The 23,389-nt window shown below is 27.1% G+C and overlaps 1 long non-coding RNA gene and 1 pseudogene across 2 annotated transcripts; one reads left to right on the forward strand and one right to left on the reverse strand.

The window, feature by feature from the left end:
• Nucleotides 1-8,229: 8,229 nt before the first annotated feature.
• On the forward strand, nucleotides 8,230-23,389 carry LOC132935647 (uncharacterized). Of its 2 annotated transcripts, XR_009663311.1 has the most exons (5): nucleotides 8,230-8,595; nucleotides 18,854-18,975; nucleotides 21,428-21,586; nucleotides 21,706-21,878; nucleotides 23,350-23,389. It is a non-coding gene; the product is annotated as an uncharacterized LOC132935647 (long non-coding RNA). The 2 variants fall into 2 exon arrangements; XR_009663310.1 differs by lacking the exon at nucleotides 23,350-23,389 and having other exon boundaries at nucleotides 8,233-8,595; nucleotides 21,706-22,079.
• LOC132937064 (histone-lysine N-methyltransferase eggless-like) lies at nucleotides 10,997-13,452 on the reverse strand (annotated as a pseudogene).

Below are 23,389 nucleotides of genomic sequence, written 5' to 3' on the forward strand. Positions count from 1 at the left end.
ATACGTTAAAATGTACTAATTTTGATAAAAACATAGCTGTCTGTGTGTAAATACAAAAATCTTGCTAAAATAAGTAAAAATATCATAATTTCAATAAAGTATATGAAAATATCACAATATTTTAGTAAAAAATAGGGAAAAATATCATAATTTCGTTAAAATCATGTAATATTATAAAAAATATCATAACCCTGCCTAATTACCATCAAAGGCATATATACAGTTTAGTTATTAAAATATGTATCAAAATACATGACTACCATTATAACGAGTTATTCAATTATTACTAGATTGGTATTAGCATTGTTTTATACTTTCGGTCACCTTATCTACTCCAAACTCGTGAACACCATTTTTTATTAATATAAGTTGCCCGGCCAAATTCTAGTTAATAGTCGACAGCGCGTGGTTTATTATTAGGTGTTCACGTTTGTTGTGGGTTCGGTAACGTTGTGTTTGAGACATTAGTAATAGGTAGTTGTGTTTCCCTGGGTCTATAGAACAGTGCTTATCATAGGTGTTCACTAGTGTTTGACAATTGGATGGGTGTATCGTGTATTAGTTGACTCGTCGGTGCGTTGATATTCATAGCACTATAGCTAAATCCAACTTTAGTTATTGAAATATCTCCGATATATTTACAATACAATTATTATTCATAAGTCGCGTCGGTCGCAGTTTTGATATCTCCGATATATCAGTTATATTATATAAATTATTATTATTCGAATTACGCAGGTCATTATATCCGTAGTGCAGGTATTAACTACATTATTACGTATAGGTACGCGCCGCTCGCTATTATCAATATTTATTTCAGAGCTCATTAGTCTCGACGGTCGCCGAGTTGATATCTCCGATATATCAGCTGTACTATAGACTATACTAGTTACGTAATAGCATCGGTCGCTTTGCGTACCGTGTCTCGACTTAGTTCGTACGACGTTGTTTGTTGTTAGGTTGTCTCCTAGTAAGAAGTATGCTCAATGATAAGACTGTGCATATTTTTTTAAGGGGCAATGTATAATTAATTTAATGAAGTATGCACAAAAACACAAGGCAAGCACATGCGTGAACTATTTTTTTTTTTTTTTTTATAGGACGAAAACACGGTTCGAGTTGATCATACTTCTTATATTTTCTTAGACTATGGGTTGTACGGAACATCGCGTTGTGTCCACGACAATGTTCAACGAAATCGAGCTTGTCCGCCCTAACGACGATAGTAGTTTTGCCCCATATTTTTATTCCTTTCGCGCGACCCGCCTAGATTCGTTATGGCAGCAATTCGAGTCCGCTGATTTGGACGTCTCCCACGCTTAATCGGGCCGATGAGCATTCGCGCACCTTACGCGTTACCTACTAGTTAGTCGACGTGGGCGAAACAGTCATGGCCCAATAATTATGTGTTTCGGATGCAAAGGTTCACTGGGCATTTGCCGTCGAGTCACCCGCGTATTGGTCATAACGAACATCCGACGACTCGGCACTTAGTTTTGTTATCACCGAGAGCTATCAGCGATCAAGGTAGCCGTTATCCTAGTGGACGTTTTTCGAAAGTGTTTTCTTCTTGTACTTCGGCGTTCGATACCGATAAAATAGTCGCACAACCGATCGCGTTTTCATGTAGGATTATAGTTCGTTGGGCCCAGACTGCGATGTTGGCCAATTTCATCTCGGTGCTCGGGCCCATCGCAGTGTCATTGAGTTTCATAAAGCCTTTCAATAAGGTCAAGGCTCCTAATATTGTTTCAAAGACATAAAAATAATTAAAAATCCAGTCACAATTTTTTTCATAAGCATTTAAAGTTCAGATATTTACAAAATACGTAAAATTCACGAAAATGTGCAAATTATATTGAGTTAGAAATTCATAACATTTTGTATGAACGTTTGAAGTACATATTTTTACAAGGTTTTTCACTCGATTTCTCATGTAAAGATTTTGTTATTTTGTAGTAATTTGAAAACGAAGAACTGTATATACATGAATATTTCACTGAATGTTTATATTTTCATTTTCTATACACCATACAATTTTGAAAATATTTTGACTCTTTTTGAGCTGTTTACGAACATGGTCAGTTTTCAATTTTTTTAGTTTTTTTTCAATAATTGTCAATAAAATGTTATTTGTTGAGTAATAAAAAATTTAAAAATTTTGGAAATTTAATATATTGTTATAATACCAGTTGAAAAATATTAAAAATAAATAGGCAACATTTTTTTTATAAACATTGTAAGTTTGAATTTTGACAACATTTATCAAATTTAAAATATAATAGTTATTTTGTTGTTCAACATTTATAAAATGTTCAACTTTTATGTCTAAGGATTGAAAATTTAAAACAAGGTTCTATGTAAATACGTTATATATAAATTACTTTATTCATAATAATATCCACAATAATATCATCAAATATACTTAGTAATATCATAGGCTGACTGACCGTCTTCGCTAAGAATCGTTTTTCTTATACAATGATATTATATCATTGAATTTAAATTTAACGTTATCCATTACAGTTGCCTACTGTAAGGCTTACGGCAGAGCAACACCCACTTGCCCACCTTTTTCAAATTGTATCATTTTTTAAAAATGTGTTTATATACCTATTATAACCTAGTAAAAAAAATACCAAAAAATCACTGGGCATTTCGTCTAGGTCATTCATAATTCTTTGAACTTTATTTCTTGGTAATCCTGACTCTTTATACCATTTTGACAATAATTCTACTGATTTATTATTCACAAATTATTCATAATTGTCACTATTGTCAGTTTCAAACGTTAATGGACTCGTCTAATACATTATCATTTATACCTAATATTAATAATAGATGCATCAGGCAGGTCTAAATCATTGTTGTTAGAAATGCTATTCAAATCATGTGAAATTGGAGAATTGTTAATATGAGATTTTATATGTTTTTTATTCGGTTTTTTAAAAGATTTTAAACCTTAAATAGTTAGCTTCAAGGCACTTGAAAATGTTATATTGTTTGCATGATAAATTTTGAAATGTAAAAATAATAAATTAAAATTTGCAAGATTTGATAAGCATTTAAAACATTTAGGCATTTTTAATTTAAGAATTACACGCACATATAACATATAAATAGATATAAACAGTACAGTGTAATTTATATGAGCAATAGTTTAAATGTAGGTACCTAATGCAGAATAATATGATTATGATTGAAAAATTAGTATTTTTTTCTATAGAAAAATTAAAGCTCAATATAGTATAGCACTAAAGAGAGATATTAATAATTTTAACGTTATTGTTTATATAAAATTATCAAAAAAGTATAGGTAGTGAATTAGTTTGAAATATATAATAATAACTAATATTTTGTGTAAACAAAAAAAATTTATATAATCAGAAAAATAGTTTCAAATCATTTAAGATTATATTTGTGGATGTAAATCGTTTGTCATGATCAGTGGTAATATTATAAACATTTTTCTGGATTAATTCCCATAAATGTTCAGATTCTTTCGGATAATTGAGGTTTAACGAAAAAACACTTTTAATCCTCTGAGCAACTGCCTTCATTGGTGTTTCAACTTTAAATTGATACTTATTAATTATGACGTAAGATGCAGATATAATCAGAAGTTACCTTAAGAGGATTTTCAAGGTCTAGACATAAAAATGTAATATACGGTTATACTGTAGTGTTTAAATTTTTAGGTTTGTTTTCTTTTTGGCAATATTTATAATTAATTTGTATTGTAGACTGTAAACATAATAGTAAACATTTTTTTGTTAGGTATTTAGTTTTATATATAATGTACGTACATAGATATTGAGGGTATATATTATAATATATGTAAATTAGAAAACAATTACTTTAGTAAAACAAACAAATACATCAGCAATTTTTTCAGTTGAAGGCCTCCACTTTTCAATGTTTCTTTTCTTTGAACCGTTTGACGTAGATAAGCTAATTGTTTTTGATTGAAATATTATTGGAAGAATATATAATGTAGCTAAGTCTAAAATTATAAACGTAAAAAAAATAATTATTATTTGATAGACAATTTTTCAATAAAAAGAATTTTTTAGTCTTACAAAACACAAAAATATCACAATATTAAACTTTTTGTAAGTAATATAATATGACGTGTTGTAACTTAAGACTTTAGATTCTGAGCGGAGTGATGAATGTAATGATTTTACATTGCTTTGTATTTTATTTATTTTTGTCTTTGTACACGATAAGTAGTCGGAAAAATGATTGGATTTTAAATTTCGGTATATATTCCGGTGGTAAAGTGAATCTGGTTGGTGCACTGGGGTGGTCAAAATTTAATGTAGTTTTCAAAAGCTCCTGGAAAACCAAAAAAAAAAAAATCAAGGAAAAACGGGTATTCTTACGCAAAATTGGTTTTTGACTAAATCGATTTTGGTTTTCCGCGTAACACTTAAGTTACATGAAATTTACATGAAATTTACACTGAATGTTTATCTCAGCGATTTCCATGCATCGTACAACTTTTCAAATATTTTGACTCGTTTTGAGCTGTCAACGGACATTTTTAATTTTCAATATTTTTAGTTTTTTTTTCTATAAATGTCAATAAAATATCATTAGTTGGGTCAAAAATCTTGAAAATCTAATAAAAGGCTCCTAATACATTGTTACAGCAGCAGTTGAAAAATATTAAAAATACTTTTGCACGCTTTTTTTCCTTAAACGAATTTAAAGTTGAAATGTTGATGAAATTGATGAAATTGAAAATCTACAAATAATTATGTAGTATAGTTAAAAACTTATACAGTTTTCAACTTATATTGCTAAGAATTAAAAATGTAAAACAAGGTTCTACATAGGTAGCTTATTATCCAACCAAAAAATCTAAAAAAATCTAAAAACACTGTATTATTTTATTGTTAATTTAATTTAAAATTTGGACGAGATTTAATTAAATAACCAAGAATAACAATTTTAATTATTTTGTTGTTATTTAAAAATATTATTCGTGCGGATGCTTGAAACTTCTGAAGCGTACGGGGAAGCGTATTATTATTATACTATGTACACATTTTGAAACATGATAATATGCAAATAAAATATTAAATATAATTATAATAAAAAATATTCAAGGCTGATCTCCGCTATCAGAATCGTTTTTCTTATACAACGATATAATACCATTGATTTTAAATTTAACACCATCCATTACAGTGACCCACTTGTAACCTACTGTACAGGTTAAGGTATGTACCTACACATTTTTACGACCCTGTAAATATTAATGATTTGTCTTCGAACGATCCTATTTTGTGGTTTAATCATACATAGGTAAAATTTAAATTCTTACTAAATGTTTACTTTATCATTTTCCATTGTACATACATTATAAGTTTTTCTAAATATTATTATTTAAAGTTAAAATGTTGACAAAATTCATTAAAATATTAAAAATTTGAATTTTTTTACGATTTATACGAACAGTCCGGCCGTTTTGATATTATTCTATAACATTTTAGTTTAATGATTATAATGATGTGTGAGAATGTTATTACAAAATACATAATAATTACATATAATTATTAATAGTATAGTTAAGTTATGTGTTCAATATGTTTATTATTATATTATAGAATAATAAAACTACGATGAAGGAATAAATATTATTCAGTGAATAAAAACTATAACATTTCAAAAAGAATTTTTAATATTTTAACGCCGTAAATGTACAGTACTAGATTATGTATAATCTCTAGTTGCGGTACTGGACGAAATATGTAATATTGTAATACCTATCGGGTAGGGATCATATGGTATTGTATTACAAATCATTTGAAAATTACGGTTTCCCATTAAATATAACACAAGATGATTTGATCAATAATATTTCTGATGCTACGATTGTCATATTTTAATTTAATTACTTAAATCGGCACAAACGTTTTTTCGTATAAACTATGGTTAACTATGATTAACATGGGAAAAATCTTACAGTCAACCGCTAGTTTTTACGTCATATATTAACATAAATATTTTTTTGGTCTGGTATACATATTTTTTCCAAATTTCTGGTAAACTGCCTCGTTTATATTCGTTCGTTTTAATTCTGCTTCTTTATAATATATATACTACAAAGGTAACTTACACAAATATAGATATTATAAAATATTTGTATCAAATCATATTTTTCCTAATAAATTTCTTAACGAATATTCAAATGCATAATAATATCCCAGACGGCAAAATCTACATATTATAAATAAATCGTTGTAATATTTTAAAATCGTTGGTAATATTATTGTATTGATACTAAAATTTAATAATATTTATGAATGACGTATACTTCATGATTAAAAAAAAATAGATAAATGTTGAATGTTTTCAACGGTCATACATAATATTAATACCTACCATTACAATGTTATTAGGTATATGTATATCTAGTCATACAGAGTGGAATAAAAAATGTTTACGTTTATTTAGCTCTGCATTTTGTTCACGCGGTGAAGTACTTTCACATTATTTATGTATCTATATTATTTTTAAAAATTAAAATATTTATTTTATTGTTTTTGAAATTTTGATGTACCTTATACGTTTTGGAAAAAATATCACCAAAGTATTAAATACCTTGCTCCGAATTGTTCATGTCAAAACGTGCAATTCGATGTCGTCAATCCCACGTCATGGCACAACATACTTTATGACATTTTTAAAATATAGTTTTGAATTAGATTGAAGCTAGGATTGAGTTAAACAAATATAATAACTATTAGTAGTACCTATATAAGTTTTTATGCAGATTTGTAACATTTTTATAATGGGTACGTGCTGATATACAGCAGTTCAAATTATTTTGAATGATTGCGGAGGATTTTAGTTTTTTTAAATTTTGATTGTCAATATATTATGTTTCCTGAGAGTTCAAAAGTTATTTAAAATTATATACAACTTGAACAGTAGATTTAAGTTTTTTTAATTATGTAAATTATAAAATATTGCATTTTCATATTTTATTATATTAAAAGTTGTTTTCTATTTTAATTATTTTAAATATTTTAATGACCGATCCTCGGACCAATCTAAAAGTTAAGACTGTTAATTTTTGATTTTAGTTCTATTATTTTGAAAGTTTATTGTTAGTCTGTGAGTTTTAGATGTGTTATTTTAAATGATTTGCAATTATAGGTATTTCCAGCAAATTTTATTTTATTTTAATTTTCTCTTTCAATATTTTATAATATTGCTTAAAATATTTTAATCTATTAACAGTTTATTACATTTTTAATTATTTGAGTATTTTTGTTCTTGATAAAAATGTTAGTATTAATTAGTTTATGATTATTATTATTAATTCTTGGTGTAAAAATAGTGTTTCATTTTTTAAACATACTTTATTAAGTTTAATATACATAATGCATATAATTACATATCCAGCCACTTTTTGTATGCATATATGCATCATATTTGAAAATTCAGAGCTCTAGAAAGAATATTTTCGCCGATGGATGGTATATTACATTTTAATTTAATGATATAATATATGTATACGAAAAACGATTCTGAGCGGTGACGGTTTGTCAGTGTGGATATTTTATATTATTTTTTTTTTTTTATTTTTTAGTAGAATATATTATACAATCTGTAAATTAGATTTTCTACAATAAGAATATGAGCTATAAGTAATAATAAGTTGACATGAGTTGCTTGATAAAAGGAGTAACCCAGCGGCTACAATTTACCTTTTTTTTATATTATATATATATTTTTAGGTATCAAATGTTTAAATGCAGGTATATGATTATGTAATAATAATAATAATATTATGATTCGACAGCCGAATGCCTAACTACGGGTCGCAGGGAAGCTAACCATGGTTCGTGTTACTATGCTATTGGTTTAAAAATCATCTAAATTCTAAATGATTTAAGTATGATCAGTGATTTAATTTAACTCAGTTTAGCTGATTAATCAAAGAATCAGTGAACGATTTTTTTGACCTACTCAATTTACTGAATCGAATCAGTTTAAGAAAATGAGTAATATTCATTTCTAAAATGCAATATTATTTAAGTAAAAATAAAATAAAACTCAACGCAACGCAACGCTCAAACTCGGTTAATATTCTTCGCGACTTCACCTCATAATATTTTTATTTGAATTTGGAAATCCCAGTGACGGCGCCCGCTACCCGACAGCCCGTAGTCAGTAGGCACTCGGCGTTATCGACTGTCGCCTATCAGTTGTAATGAAACTAAACACAAGGAAGGGGTCACGGTTGTATAGTGGTGGCGGTGGGCAACGGTCGTCGTTCGTTCGCTGTGTCTACTTTTAGTGTCTTTTTTTCTAAGTCGTTGTTCCTTTTATAGCCGCCGTCAGTGATAATATTGTAATTTTAATTTTAATATTTTATTAATTTTATGATAGTTTTGACTTTTTAAACCGTTGCCGTTTATCGTTTTACGTTTTTATGACTAGAAACGACAGTCGTTATACTCGTCCGCTGTCGGAATTTGTATCTACTTTCTGTTACAGTCTATGGCCGCCGGTTATCGCCATCAGTGATTATTATATTTTATTAGCTTTACGAGTTAGCGAATATCATAAATTCTGGTAAGTACCTATTCCTAATGTTTTAATTTTACTATATTTCTTTAGTCATGCAAAAGTATTTACCTATCAACCTTAAAATTACTTACCAAAATAGTAGGTACCTAATAAATTCAATAAGACTAAGTAGGTAATAAACGTATATTTTATATTAGTTACTGTTGCATTTTTATTAAATTTCTAATGCCTAGGTGTACTTACAAAATTTGTTGGTCATTACTCATTATTGCTATTCGTCATAATACTAAAGACAAACTAAAATGTTTTGTTTTGTTACATAGGTAACTACTAACTAGTTACTAATAAATTAGTTGATAATAAAGTATTGTATCCATATTATCTATAGTCATAAATTACCTGGCCGCTGGCTTATATTAGCTATAAACGCCTAAACCGTTGTTTCACTTTATAGTATGTATTTATTATAGCTGTAATGAAATAACTTTTGTTCTAATCGATTTTTTAAAAAAATTTTTTTTATAGGTATAAATAAATACCTATATATTTTTTAATACTGAAAATAATAAATTTAAATTTTGATTTAAATTTTTTGGATAAATTCAAAATAGCCAATTTGTGAATCTGATTATAACAATAATTTTGATGGATAAAAACATTTATCTAAGTCAAGTAGTTTATTTTTTAGAATTTTTTAAAATACTTATCAATATTTTTTTTGATTAAATTAACTTGGAACATAATAACTTTTTTCAAAATATTAATTTTGGGAATTTTCTGACATTAGTATATTTCTAAAACTATTTACTAATCATATAATTTTAACAAATGTTGTCAAACGTTTAAATAGCTGCATTTTTTTTTCTGTCAGGTCTTCCTGTTACATTCTGTAAAACTATGCACATATCTTCTTTATAATAATTTTAAAATATTTTGATTTTCCTTCATAGTAAATTATAAACTGCCATGTAAATTGTACAAGGGGGGCATAACTACAAGTAATCTCATATTTTATTTATTTAAATTTTTTATTACCTTACAATAATTACATAGGTAAATGCAATCACTTATTATTGTTTTAAATACTTAATTTTTCTATATTATATAATTTCTTATATTTTATTCATACCATATTGAAATAGGTATCTGTCATAGTAGTTAGTAATTACCAAGGTACCCTACAGCCTACCTATAATATGAAATGTATTAATTGACCGCATTATACCATATTATAAACACAAATAACCAATAGGTAGTTTTACAGTTTTATTGTCTTAAATTTTTTAAATTTTAAATTCTGTTTTATAATATACATACTGAGTAAAACTTGAAAAATTTCAAAATAACCTTAAGTTCTTATTAAAATATTAATATAGGTAGTAGTACTAACATAGTAGTCTTTTTTGTGGTATCTATAGTCTATTCACAATGAGATCATTACTCGGCGGCCAAGTTGTGCGCATGGGTGTGGCTTTGTTCTGTGGCAGCGTCTGATGCGTTGCCGTAGTGGGGACGGCGTCTGACCGCCGCCGGACAAAAACTGGTCGCCGTTGAGTAATGATCTCATTGTGAATAGACTATAGTTACTTTTTTTTTACAATTTGAAATTAATTTTCATTATAAGAAAGAATTTAAAATATATAATATTAATATTAATTTAGTGTAAGATGATGTGAAGCTACTGTTCAAAGCATTGGAAAACTCAAAAAGAACTAGTATTTCTTAATAATCAAGCAACCATTTTAAAATCAGTTAATTCTAGAGAAAGAACAGATGAAGATTATAAGGTCCTTTGACTGTACTTTTGCCAAGTTGAATAATCTAAAAAATTAGTACAAATTTAATGTTTCTGAAATCTTCAATAATTAGTGATTTTGTACAAAAACCAAGACCAAGTCAACATCTTGATGTTGGTCAATGGAAGGCTACCGAGTTTCGTCAGTTCATACTTTATAATGGACCACTTGCTTTTGAAAAATGTACTTTATGTTCAGTGTATAATCATTTTATGGTTTTGAATGCATTGTCTATTATCTATATTGAGTCCAAATATTGATGGCAAATTATTTAATTATTCTGATAAATTCTTAAAGAATTTTATTAAAAACTTACAATCGCTTTGGTCGATCTCTTGATTCTTGTTGTTGTAAATTTGATACTTTAATTTAAGAGGACGCTACCCATGTATTTGTTGTCCCTGTCTTACACACGTACGATATATCAAATTTTCATTCACTAGTTTCAATAGTGTGCTGTTAGTTTTGATATTAAGAGTGAATTGACCTGTTATCAAACTAGTAAGTAGGTAAGAACATGGGTAGTTTCCTCGTAACTCTTTGTCTTATTAAAATTAAATTAGTAGAAATTATAATAATTTCATGGGGATAATAAATAAAATATAATTAACTTTTTGATTTATTCAATTTATTATTACGTATATATATATTTAAAGTAACCTCCCCCTACATTTTGTTGACTGACAATTGCATATTAATTTTTTTTGTGGAACATTTCCTACTATATATCCATAATCCCAAGTTAACTCCGTTCCTGCACGTATGTTTTTCTGTGCAAATAACGATACCCATGGGAACCGTAAGTCATGCGTATCCACGAATACATTTTGGACAAATATATTTGGAGAACACGAATGATTGAAATAACGTCCAATATTGCCTCTAATTTTGGCATCCATAATATATGCACTCTCGTTGTTTCCAAAGTATTCACGCACTGATTTTGAAGGTTTAGTGTTTTTTTTCATATCGTGTGTATTGAATTTGGACAAAACCCGCATATGTTTAACATCTTTTTTTGTCTTAGATATTTTGCGTTTTTCAAATCTTCTACCTAAATAATAAAAATATTTATTTATATTATATGAATTATAAATAATTATTTAATAATAAAAATTACCATCAGATGATTCGCAGTGAATCGTCTCAGTTTCATATTCATGGTCACTGCTTGGTATATCATGTTCATAACCTTCTTTTATTTCTTCAACATGTTCAATATAATCTAATTCTGCGAAATATTCATCACCATATTTTTTCCCAAATTTATCAGCATCAGCATCAGTGAACAAACAACCTACATAATTACATATGAAACTCCCTTTAGGTATATCATTCAAACATTGGACACCCCATCCTTTCTTCTCAGTCATGAATAATTGTAACTTTTGCGACAGTGGGTTCTGTACCACACGATTTAAACATGAACTGGAACATTTACATGTTTTATTACATTCATAAATACCCGTTACAACGTGTTCGGGCAATCTTCGATAATTGTAACCAATATTTGGGTCTTTGTACAAATTCTTCTGTCCTTCGATAGTCATTTGCCAACAAGCACATTTCGATTTATCTTGACAGTTGTCGGTGCAGTCACATCCACATAAGAACTCACTCTCTACATTTATGTGAACACCTTGCATTGGTTGTCTAGTAGTCATATAATCCATTTTTGGTGGTAATGTACTGTTAATAATATTCACACATGGTATGGCCTTAAATTCTTTGCCCTCGGATATATCTTTTAGAAACTGCACACTTTTTATGATTTTATATTCGGCAAGTGGGTTGACCCAATTATTAAAATCGAATTGGTCAATAGTCATTGCGCTTTTGGTAACAATAAGATATTCCAGCATCTGTTCTATGTTTTGAATATTTACACCACACGGGGTTCTGTACTCCACTTTTTTTTTATATTTATTAATTTTGGTTAGATGCCTGGTAAAACCAAAATGTAACGGAATAGTCAACATGTTGATAGTCCTAGTGCTCTCATGGTTATATGATGTCCATGTAACACATAAAGGATTACATTTGTGTTTGCTATATTTAATTGGATTATGAACGGTTTCAGGCAATATTAGGTCAACAACCTTAGTAGCATTGGCCTTAATTTTATTACATTTTCGAGTTCCAGTGGTTGTTGAATTCTTCCTGGTACTATAACAAACTTCAGCTTTAGCTAAAAGGCGGGAGGGCTTTTCTTCTACACTTGTGAATTCCGCAAATGTTGTATTTAAATTGGCTAAATTATCTTTCACAGACATGCATGTTATTTTAAGAATATTATACAAACGTGTTGAACCACGATATATCCATTCGCTATGTTGAGAATTGGTAAAATATAATTTAACCATAGATGCATCAACTTCAAGCACTTCTGCCATCTGCCACTGCCCCTGAAATACTGCTAGTACTGATTGTTGTATGTTCAACTCAACCATTGGTTGGTTTGGGTAGTTCTCCAAATAACTTTTTATAATATACCGGGAATTCTCTACTACATCTATCCATACAATATCTTTACTTCTCAAACGTGCAACTAAACGAATATCTTGGTGTGTTCGATATTGAACTTGACCATCATCAAAAAAAATCAAGTATCTAAAAAACAAATAATTGTAAATATTAAAAACTATTGCTATCTTGTCATTATATAATTAACCTTACCGAAAATTATTAAACGCATTTGGAGGTTCAGCTACTATACCAGCATAAAATTCATTGTCATATTGAGAATTAGGATCCTTAAACTTAGCAATTACTCTGCAACCCACCGGAAATCTTACTGAATTTGGTGTAGAGTATGCAATTTGTTTTGTTGACACTAACTTTTGACAAGTTTGAAATACTATGTGTATATTATCTTGATTATATATCTTTTCGATTTTACCGCTATACCATGGATCTATTCTAGTTAACTGCATTCCATATACAGTTTGTCCACTCTCAACAACAGGATACTGTAAATCCCCTGCTAGAGGTAAATTAGCTGGTTCAGCACAAACGGAATAACTGAAAAAATTAAAATAGAATGTGATGTATTGAAAGCATATAGAATAACAACTGAACATAAGACTGATATGAAGATAATTGCTTGGCTGTCAAATAATAATGGTAGATACCAGTTGGTCACAGAAGTAAAACAATAGATGGGCAGTTAATTGGTATTGAGACGACTGGCCAACATCAAAAATGTATATTAATATTCATCTGACAAAATTCAAAAGATTATTGTTGGGGAAATCAAAGTCATTGGAGAAAGAAAAGGGCTACAAATATGTATGGATGAGCTCAATTGATATATTAGTAAGGATTATTAAAAATACCAAAATTATGAGGATCTACAACGAAACTGATTTGAATAAAATAATATAGGTAGGTCTCTATCTGTTTTAATTATGTACCTAAATGTAAAAATTATATGATGAATGATACTATTATAAATGAGTTAGATAACCTAAATGATATTAGAATTAATATTCTATCTGATATTATATTATATCGACTAACAATCATTTTTTGTAAATAAAGACGGATTCATTATTTTTCATTTCAAATCAATAAAAAATTTCTCAGCTATTAGTTATGTTTAATAATATTATACAATTCATTGATTGTTTTATTCTTATTGAATGCTGATTAACTAACTGAGTTATTAAATTAGAAATTGATGGATTTATTTAATATAGAACTAGAAAATAGCGATATTGTAGATTTTGTAAATAGCAAACATTATAAATAATTTCAGTGAGATTATCATTGACGATTGTAATTGTCTAGTGTTAAGTCTTAGTAGTTATAATATACCTAGCAAAATAATAGCAATATATAGAGGAAATAATAATATTTTTATACATTTTAAAAATCAGTTTGGTGAATTAATATGTAAAATAAATTAATAATAGAAGATAATATATTTCAAAAGATAGTTATGATGAATTTAAAATTGATTATCTAAACTTTAGGGTACAAATGGGATTTTTTAGTTGTATAAATGAGTATACCAGGATTAATAATATTCATACTACAATTTATCATATATTTATAAAAAAGAAATGGAGACATTAGTAATATTGAACGTATTATTTTAGAATCATATATTACTGATCACTATAGTATTTTGTTAATACAAAAAGATAATATAAAAATAATCTGGCCAAAAAATATCTTGAAAGCATTTTTATAATAAATTATGTTTATCGTTAAGGGATTATTAAAAAATCTTCATTATTTTTTGAAAAATGTTTCTCAAAGGATTATAAAATTACTTTTTTGAAGTATATTATTATTATTATTAAAAATATATATGTAATATTTATTTGAAACATTTGAAATATACCATATACTATATATGGTATACATATAATTTTTTTTTAAATTAATGTAAGAATATAACTCTGGTTTACCCAAATAAAATACAATTTATGAACAGCAGATAACGAAACTACCTTTAATATATTATTCTCCTAAAGTACATTATTTCCTATGCTAATTATATATTATATATTAAAGCTTAACATTTATAATCTAATTATTAATAAGCTTAATATCAATAGATTCATATTCGTTCAATTTATATTACAAAGAACGCTGATCAAAGAAGAAATTCTTATATTATATTGATCTTTTAAGAATAATTTTAAATAATTAAATAGATGATTCACATAATCTACTATATATTATTTAAGTCTTATTATGAATATGTCTTAAAAAATTTTGGAAACAAAACAAAAATATTTCGCAGATCATTTTATCATATTAAATATAAACATTAAACAATTAACAGTTGAGGTTCACGATCGGAATATCATTTATCCACCGAATATCCCAAATGTTGATTGTGATTTATTATTCTATTTTTCATATTAATATTTACTGACCTTGAAGACATGTTATCGATGTTATTGATTTGCGGGATTGGTGGATGCTTTGGAAGTAGCAACTGAAACATAAATGGAAGAAACTTAATTGAGGTTAGCGGTGGTATCTAATACCTATCTATAACGTCAATGTGTTCCAGACGAGTAAAAATGGTTGTATGCGTGCTAGCGACGTTGGCTAGAATGCCTGCCCCCCAAATACTACATTGTAATTCATTTTGATATTCGATTATGTTAGGTAATTTTATTTAAATTTTTTATTAAATTTAACCACCTGATGAATATTTGACTAAAAACATAATAATACAAAAATATTATTGTAGTTTTGACGTCAGCAGGTATAAAATCTGAAGGAATTATAAATACGTTACCTAGCTAATTCGAAACGTCGTTTTTATTTTATATTATTAATTATTTTACTTTTTTTTTGAAATATTACAAATATAATAGCATTATGTATTTTCTCAAATTTTAAAATATTATTAAACATTGATTTATATTTCAATAAAAATTGTACTGTATGCAGGGTCGGACTGGCTCAAAGAGGCCTATCATGCAGTTAAGTAAAAAAGACCCACAAAAAAGAAAACTAACAATTAAAATACAAAAAACAAATCCATCTTAGTTATTACATATTTTACTTATCATTAAAAATGAAATCATAAATATAATTACATAAAATGTATACTTTTATTGTTCAAATAAAAATTATAATAGTTTTATAATTTATAAACTAGGTATTTAAAATGAAATTCTTTTTAATTCATTTGAGGTATTTCCTAGTTCATTTATGATGAAATCGTAATCCCATTTTAATATTATATCTGATTCACAATTTAACAGTATTAAGGATTCTAGAAGATCTTGACCCATAAGTGATCTCAAATGAGTTTTGAGCATTTTTAATTTTGAAAACCTTCTTTCACATGTTACTTGTGTAAAAGTTATGGTTAGGAGAGTCTCATATGCTATATAAAGTTCAGTATAGGCACTACTATATAAATTAAAATCTGTTAAGAATTTACAAACACATGACCGCACATTTAGACCGCCAAATTGTGTGTACCTAGGGCGCCGAAATCGTAAATACGCCTCTGACCTTGTATTCTACCAATATATCTGTTATATACTGTATGAAGATTCTAACAAAATATATGTATTTTATTAAAAATTTATTCGACGAAAGATATTTATTGCTCAAGCTAAAATTACAACTTGAACTCATACATTTATTATGTTTGAATCAAATAGATTAAACTACACACATATTGAGTAGTAGTAGTGCTTTTTTTTTAGTAATTTCAAAATTTTCCAATTTCTTATATTTAACAAATACTGGTGTAATTGAATAATTTAATAACGAATCTCAATTTAGCATGTTTATTCTGGTAGAATGTTATGGAATCGAGTGAGAAAACATTAAATTGAACATCATAAATCAATAATAAATTTAAACAAAATATATTATTGAGAACTAATATAACATAAATTAAATTATCAATGATATAATTGAAAAAAATGTTATGTTACAAAAATAATTTAGCGGTTACCTGACAGAAAAAGTATTAAAACCATGGTCAAAAGAATTATGGGATATTTGTTTACTGACAACAGCTTAGGCTTATATTCTCTTAATGGCCAAGAAAATTAAAAAAAAAAAATGTTTTGCAAATCTATTAATTCCAAAAGCTTTATTCAGTAAGTTATATGTTGTAAATACATTATTAATTGTTTTTAGTTAATATAAAGTTATAAATTCTTGTATTGCGTCATCTTAATTAAAATGTACAAATATAATAGCAATAAGTAATCTGTGTAATTTAATACATGTAACACAGGCTAATCACCTTGTAGTTGATGTGTTTAATAATTAACTAAAAAAAAAAATTCTTTTATACTACTCTTCATAATATATTATTTGTATCTATTTATTGTATGAATTGGTAGTATAACTAAGAATTACTCTTATATAACAACTACCTTTTGTAAATAATTAACTTCCATCATATATTTTAGTCAAAAAGTTATTTATAGAAGATAATGATTACTAATGTTCACATACAAAATGTTCAATTCAAAAACTACTATTTTAATAATATTATAATGATTCAATACATTTTCTTCGATTCAATCAATTTAAACCCAAATATTTGGTATATTATTATGTTCAAAAAAAAAAAATGATTAAGTTTTATATGAATTATAAAAATTATATATATATATATGTAATATGTAGGTATATAATATGAGTTTAACGGAATATGAATATGTGTTTAATATAATAATATATGCCTTCTACCATTAAATTGTAATTATTAATTTTTGTTTTTATTATTATGCATGACTGTTGAAAACATCTGAATTATTTTAAATAAATATTTTACACCAACACTTAATAAAATATAAAAAGAAATTATTCAACATATTTTATCTATTTTTTTTAACCATGAAGTATTCTTTGTTCATAATTAATATTATGAAATTGTAATACCAATAACACAATAGTACCATCGATTTTGAAATGTAATTGTGGAACTAACGAGTTTTTTACTCTAGTCATATTTTAAAATATTACCACGATTTATTTATAATATGTAGGTTTTGCCGTCTGATTACTATTATGCATTTGTTTATTCGTTGGGAAATTAGCTATGAAAAATATGATACACTAACTGATGCCCAATATTGATGAATACGTTCATTTTGTTTTCCCATTCCCTCACGACAGTTTTTAATATAAGTAATTGATAATTATTTTTTCGATTTGTAATTTTGTTTTACTTTTTGCGTTATAAACCTATGTGAATCAGTGCTAATTATTGTATGTGGTATTCTAGTTCGAAAAAGACTACTCGGTATTTTCCACTTCGAAGAAAAGTTACGAACAGTAAAATAATGTTTTTAAGCGCCACTGTAATTTGAAAATAAATAGAAAAAAGTAAAATAAAGCATAATTTATTTTTGTAGTTTAAACATCAGTTACTCCCAACAAAGGTCTATGATTAATATAATGACTGATAATAAATTTTATGCTGAAAAAAAATATGTGTACCAGCCCAAAAACATATTTATGTTAAAATATGACGTTAAAACTAACGGCTGATTTTTGCCATGCAATTTATACAAAAAACGTTTTTCCCGATTTAAGTAAATTAAAATATGGAAATCATGCTAGCATTATAGTCTATTCACAATGAGATCATTACTCGGCGGCGACCAGTTTTCGTCGGGCGGCGGTCAGACGCTGTCCCCTGCCACGGAACAAAGCCGCGCCGATGCGCACAACTAGGCAGCCGAGTAATGATCTCATTGTGAATAGTCTTTAGAAATATTGTTAATTAAATCATTCTGTATTATAATATATTTAATGGGAGCCAGTAATTTTTACCAAAATATAAATGCATAGCTAGCAAAATGTTGTACTCGACCGGCTATGCTCACCAGCCGGTTGAGGTTTTAGAACTCTCTTTTTTATCCTACTATTGACATACTCGACGAAAGTTTATTAGACAAATTTGCCAACAATGGCAAAGAAAGAAATTTAAATTTAACGAAAACATTAAAAATATAACAAAAATTAAAATTGTGTACTAAATTCCTAACTCTTGTTTTTAATAGGCTGGCTGAATTGGGGAAAAAAACCAGAAAAAGAATATGATTGTGCTATTATAAAAAAATCACTCGCCTACCGCCTACTGCCTAAATTCTGCGTTGGATAGCAAAATTTTGTGTTAAGAAAGGTATGTTTTAAAATAATAGCTAAAAAGAATGCAATTTTCTATAACTCACAACCCTTATAGGTATAGTATAACAATATGTGTATAAGTATATTTTAATTTGGCCATAGGTATACTCACCAGTCATGTATTGTATTCTTGATGCGTAAATATTGTACGCGTCTTACTGCATGTACAATAAAAAACGTAATGACGCTTCTCCCAAGTACATGGCACACAGGACCTGCAAATGACTCAGAAATTTCCCCCCCTCCCTCACTCTTGTCTGGGTTGTTTTTGCTGTGTGGATAAAATGCGTCCTCCAGGCGGCGCGACGGATGCCGTTTCGTTCGGCTTCGAAATTGTACCTTGTGGAATGTTTATTCCATGGGTAATACTATATTCGTGTGTAGTTAGGTTAGGTTATATACGATAATACTATCATTATGCCGTCCTACTTAGTCAGTAAAACTAGTCCGTTTTAAAGGAAAACGGTTTGACAAGGGTCAATAGAGGTAAAACGATAATAGGCCATTGACAATATCGCCGTAGTTTCTGTTAAAAACGACTCGAGATTGTGTCTCAACAGTTGCAGTCGACATCTTCGACCGGTACTTTTTGTTATACCAACGGTAATTTAAAAGTCTGAAAAATTAAGCGGTTACTTAGAATATATAATATTATATAGTATTTCAGTGGCGGAAGACTATATTATTATAACAGTGGTGGCTAAATTGTCGATCTTGGAATATTTTGAAACACGATTGTAGACTGCATTATGCTCTATATCTATATAACCTAAAATATTTTTTTTTCTATCCAAAAAATTACACGATACCAGATGAAATGTAATATTATGTTTTATACTTAAAGAACATTATATTGAAGACATAAAAACACAATTTTTTTTTTAAATTTTAAGTTAATTTGTGTATTATTGTAGTCCAAATTATGAAAAACTATTTGGTAATAATCCAAAGTTAATAAAATTACTGTTGAACGAGATAACGATAGTTTATAAATTACCGTGTGACGTCATAGAGTCGACGAGTGAGCAGCCCCATGTTTTACGTGCAAAAGTAGTTACTAGTTTGATTTACACTAAGGTTTTAATAACTGAAAGATAGAAATTCAGAACTTTTCAAAAACCTAATTATATTTATTTGCTTTAGACGATGGTGTTATTTTCATATATTTTGTTATTCTATTCATATTCTAAGTTGTAATTAAGTAAAATTATTGAGTTCGTGACTAGCGTTGTGTTACCTACCGTATAAGTGACATTTTACGAAATGTACTTTAACAGTTTCATCTACAATTAAAAAAATAGAAACTATATAAAATTTATAATCACACGCCAGTGTCATAAACATAAAAAAAAATATATATTTAAGGTGGAAAATCTTAACGAGGAATCTTGTATTACATTTCAAATCTAAGAGGTCAAAGAACAATTTTTTACGTATTTATAAATCAAAATAATGTGCAAATTTTCGCGAGTTTTACGAGTTTTGTCAAAATTCTAACTTTAAAGGGCTTTTAATAATAATACCTTGACAATGAATTTTCGATAATTTTTGAATTGTATAATCACCTGATCAATTTATGAGCAACCTTGTATAACATTTTCCAACTTTCTGACCAAGCGAAAATATTGTCATAAAAATAAAAATATAGAAAGCTTTCAATCTACACACGAAAAAAAACCTGTGGAAAGGATTTTGTTAAAAACCTATGGAAGGTATCTATTAAACATTTTAAAAATATCCGTTTTTCCTTAATTTATATTTCATTATCCCAATTATAATTAAAAAGTCATGAGAATTTTCGATTTTTTAAACCGGTTTAGAGTTTTATTCATGACATGTCAGTATATTTCAAACACTTCAACGCCTATAAAATATAAATACAAAATTCATAAAAAATCCACAAAAATATTTTGAATAAATTTGTACACAAAATTATTAGGCGAGTAACTATTTATTTTCATTTATTATTTTTATTTTTACACAATGTTTGTTTATAATTAAAAAAATAGGTTAAAAACGTAATTCAAAGTGCTTCATACGTTTTTCGATACGTGTAATTCCGTAATTATTTTTCGTAAGGATACTTGAACGTTTTCGCTACTTGTAAATACTTAAATTAATTTTTAGCTATTTACCAATACCAAGAACGGCATGAACCAATTCACACCAGTTAACGCTAAAAACTTCATAAAAACAAAAAAAATATAAAACACAAATTAAATTTCTAACTTTTAAAATAATATATTAAATATGTACAATATATAAATTCAATTTAAATTAAGACAATGTAATGTGGTAATGTAATAATGATATTGTTCTGCTGAAATTGAGTAAAAAAATGTTGACTAAAAGAGTATATTATAGTTTATAGAGAAATATTGGGTATTGTTCGGTATGCTGTAACAGTGTGTAATATTGTTTTTTCCTTAACCAATTTTTATTTTTAGTCACAAATTATGATAAACATCCTAAAACTATATTGCTAAAATCATGTGAAGCAAGAAATTCAGCATGTAGCAATCAAGAAATGTTCAATATTGATCAAAGTTCTGCAAACATTTCACAGGAACTCACTGTATAAATGGCTAGCGGCACCTATATGTTATGTAAGTAATATCATTCAAAATTCTTTATAATATGTAACAATTAAAATTAAATAAATATATTTATCAATTCTAAAACTACAAAATGTATATTTAATGTTCCTGTTGTAAAATTTTTTTAGTTGCAATGAACACATTATTAAACATGAATAATCAAAATGTAAATGTTTATGAGTCTGCATCTCCTTTGTGTTCTGAAAAGATAACACAGATGTCACAGTTATCGACACTCCGCCTATTACTATCTGCCTCAGCTATACTAAATAACGATTCTAACAATTTTGCTGTAATCGTGGTGAGTTTTAGTTATGTCTTAACTTTAAGATTTTTTTAATGTAAATATGTCACGTTTAAAAGGTGACAATTTAAAACCATTTAACCATTGCAAAAACATTGATGCACTCATGTAATTTACATACACGTTACATTAAATTATGCTTTGCTTAAAACTAAAAACTGTTTATATTTACTAAAAAATATACATGAAGATATCTAATATCATGTAACTTATTGTATTTAGTACCTATTGTTGTATAATAACTATTAAAAAAATAATATTTTTCTACTTGAGATGCTGTACAGTCAAATATATTGAATCTTATATATTATGAACAAGGTATTGAAACAAATGCATATTTAAAACTAATTGATGGAAGAATGGATTATCTAGAACAAATCATAAAAAATATGTCTGGTACCCAAAATAATAATAATTCTGTAAACAGTGCATTTTTAACCATGTTTCCTTTAAAAAATATTGATTCACTTAAAGATTTTGAAACTCGTAGGTATTATAAATGATCCAAAAAAAAATTAAGACAATCGGTCGAGTAGTTTCCAAGAACATTAGCATTAAAAGTTTAAAAATATTAACTCTCTTAAATCGTTACATTATTATTTAATTGCACTGTTATATTTTCCAAGTTGAGCTTCTACTTAATGTACTATTATTACGAATGATTACCTACTCGTTTATAAATAAATAAATATTTATTTATCAATATTATATAATATATATACCTATTAATCAATATTATAATAATATACCTACTTATTTGAATTCGTTAATATGTCTACTTGAGGTCGATCAGGCCACTTTTTAAAATGTTGTTCCTAAGCTCGTATACATTTTGTTTGAATATTTAAAATGTACGAAATTTAATATTAAATTAAATATTATAAAACGTGGCCTGATCGATCCCAAGGAAATCGTAATAAAATTCACGGAATAAAAATCGCGAAATCAAATATACTTATATTATAATATAATTTATTGTACATTATAGAAATATAAAATATTCATAACTAGCTTTAAAATTAAAATATGATAAAAAGCTTATGATATTACCTGATATATGTTACTCTATCAGAATTATATTATAATAAATATTAAATATGTTTGACTAGTTAAAGTATCAAGCAGATACTTTAATTTTACAGTAGAATCTCGACGAATTTGTTATTTGGAGTCGTATAAGAATAAATTGTAGTATTATTAATTTTTCTCGTTGAGAAATTGTATTACTTAAAATTATAAAATTGTAGTATATAGAATATTAATACTATATTTTACTTTAGTTAAAAAATGATTTACGATGTTAGGGTGCATAAACATTAAACAGGTATACGATTAATTATAAAAATATTAACTCATTTAAAAAATCATATTATTTATTATCACTGTTATTGTTGCGTTATTATCTGGCTATTATCTAGCATTTGGCCGGGCTACTAATAATAATGAAAAACCGTGCTGTTCACTTTAGTATGGATAGGTAACCAGTAAATATCCCTACCTATGACACC

The sequence above is a fragment of the Metopolophium dirhodum genome, chromosome 1, assembly GCF_019925205.1.
Source record: "Metopolophium dirhodum isolate CAU chromosome 1, ASM1992520v1, whole genome shotgun sequence".
In the NCBI taxonomy this organism is placed as follows: Eukaryota; Metazoa; Arthropoda; class Insecta; order Hemiptera; family Aphididae; genus Metopolophium; species Metopolophium dirhodum.